This window comes from Cebus imitator, unplaced genomic scaffold (assembly GCF_001604975.1).
Source record: "Cebus imitator isolate Cc_AM_T3 unplaced genomic scaffold, Cebus_imitator-1.0 Scaffold541, whole genome shotgun sequence".
NCBI classification, from domain to species: Eukaryota; Metazoa; Chordata; class Mammalia; order Primates; family Cebidae; genus Cebus; species Cebus imitator.
This window is the reverse complement of record NW_016107856.1, coordinates 879,795-882,440: the sequence shown is the minus strand read 5'-3', so window position 1 is coordinate 882,440 and position 2,646 is coordinate 879,795. Positions and strand designations below refer to the sequence as shown.

The 2,646-nt window shown below is 37.6% G+C and overlaps 1 protein-coding gene across 3 annotated transcripts in view; it reads right to left on the bottom strand.

The window, feature by feature from the left end:
• ATF6 (activating transcription factor 6) overlaps positions 1-2,646 on the bottom strand; it is a 197,304-nt gene that overhangs the window by 176,867 nt on the left and 17,791 nt on the right. The window lies entirely within an intron of this gene.

Sequence of the window (2,646 nt, the reverse complement as noted above, 5' to 3'; positions counted from 1 at the left end):
AGGCAGGAGAATTGCCTGAACCCAGGAGGCAGAGGTTGCGGTGAGCCGAGATCGCGCCATTGCACTCCAGCCTGGGTAACAAGAGTGAAACTCCGTCTCAAAAAAAAAACAAAAAAAAAAATGCAAATAGGCCTTACACATATAAAATATATGAACAGATATTTAACCATACTTATAATAAAAGAAATATAAAATAAAGCCTATTGTGGAGTGATGATGAGAAAACATACTGCCGATGAGAATGTAAAATTTTACAACACCTATAGACAGAAATTTGGCAATATCTAGCAAAATTCAAGTGTATTTACCCTGGTGTCCGCAATCCCACCTCTTGGAATATATCCCAAAAATATCCTGGCAAAAAAATGAAGTGACTTATGTACTAGGTTATTTACTACAGCTTATTCGAGTGTGGAAAAGACTTATGCACCGGTTATCTGAGTCTAGAAAAGACTAAAGACACCACAAATACTCATCAATAAGGAAATCACTGAATTAAGCATGATATGGCCATACAATGAAATATTATGTAGCATCATGGGAAAATTATATATTCTGAAATTAGAGTTATCCTGCTAAGCTAAAAATGCAAGGTACAGAACAGGGCATATAGTGTGCTGCCTTTTGTGTAAGAAAGGATGGAAGTGACAAGGATAGAAACCAGTTTTTCTGAATACATCTTATATAATTTTGACTTCAAAAATAAATTATTAATTTAAAAAAAATTAAATCATTGGAGAAATTGTGGGACCTCAGAGAGCTACAAATAGTAGCAATCAGAGAAAAGCTTCGTAAAGGAAGTAATTTTTGAACTGGACTTGAAAGATGCATTTTCCAAGACAAGAAAAAAATGGGGCTATTCCAGGCAGAAGGAAGAGGATGTACGAAAACCTAGAACTGTAGGAGCAGCGATCTCACTGCTGTTGTTCACTGCCAGCATCTGGAACAGTGCCAGGCACAATGGCTGAATGAGTGGAGTGCATAGGTGCTCTCAGGCAGGAGCTCTCACAGGGCTCAAGCTAAGGGGAATGTGGAAGTAGGTGGGGACAGCAAGAAAGGAGACTGGAAAGGTAAATGGGGGACAGATCATGGAGGGCCTAGTACTCTGGAGAATTTAAATTTCATCGTTGTAAGGGCTGGGAAGTTATTAAAAGGTTTTAAGAAAATGACTGATACAGTCAAGCTTGTGATACTGAAATATTTCTCTTTGAAGATTCCTCTGCTAAGAAAGGTTTAAGTAGTTGGCAGGCTAACAGACCAGTTAAAATCCTACTGACTTCATCCAGGTGAGATGGTGATGGCCTGGCAGGGGCAGAAAAGATGAATCCTTGAATTAATATGTGCATAAAACCACCAGGATTTAGTAACTAAATGTAGAGCCTGCAGGCACAAAGATATCACAACTTATAGCACATATAATATACTAAAATATTATTTGAATTTTTTATTTTTATACTTTCCCTTTCCCCATTCTAAAAAGTACCTAAATCAGGTACTTCCTTTTCTTGGCCTGAGGCCTTTTGTCTGGACACAGAGCAGAAGCATTCTTAAAGAGCTACCGAACTTCTATAAAAGCATCAGCCCTTGAGGAATTGCCATACAGTCTTTAATAACGGTTGAACTAATTTACACTTCTACCAACAGTATAAAAGTGTTCCTATTTCTCCACATCCTCTCCAGCATCTGTTGTCTCCAGATTTTTTAATGATCGCCATTCTAACTGGCATGAGATGGTATCTCAATGTGGTTTTGATTTGCATTTCTCTAATGACAAAAGATGAGCATTTTTTTCATATGTTTGTTGGCCGCATATATGTCTTCTTTTGAAAAGTGTCTGTTCATATCCTTTGCCCACTTTTGAATGGGGTTGTTTTTCTTGTAAATCTGCTTTAGTTCTTTGTAGACTGTGGATATTAGCCCTTTGTCAGATGAGTAGATTGCAAAAATTTTTTCCCATTCTATTGGTTGCCGGTTCACTCTAATGATTTTTGCTGTGCAGAAACTCTTTAAGTTTAATTAGATCCCATTTGTCTATTTTGGGTTTTGTTGCCAATGCTTTTGGTGTTTTAGTCATGAAGTCCTTGCCTATGCCTATGTCCTCAATGGTGTTGCCTAGGTTTTCTTCTAGGGTTTTTATGGTGTTAGTTCTTATGTTTAAATTTTTAGTCCATCTGGAGTTAATTTTTGTATAAGGTGTAAGGAAGGGGTCCAGTTTCAGCTTCCTGCATATGGCTAGCCAGTTTTCCCAACACCATTTATTAAACAGGGGATCCTTTCCCCATTGCTTGTTTTTGTCAGGTTTGTCAAAGATCAGATGGTTGTAGATGTGTGACATTACTTCCAAGGTCTCTGTTCTATTCCATTGGTCTATTATCTATGTTTTGGTACCAGTACCATGCTGTTTTGATTACTATAGCCTTGTAGTATAGTTTCAAGTCAGGTAGTGTGATGCCTCTAGCTTTGTTCTTTTTGCTTAGGATTGTCTTGGTTATGCTGGCTCTCTTTTGGTTCCATATGAAATTTAAAGTGGTTTTTTCCAGTTCTGTGAAGAAGGTCAATGGTAGCTTGATAGGGACAACATTGAATCTATAAATTATTTTGGGCAGTATGGCCATTTTCACAGTATTGATTCTTCCTAACCAGGAG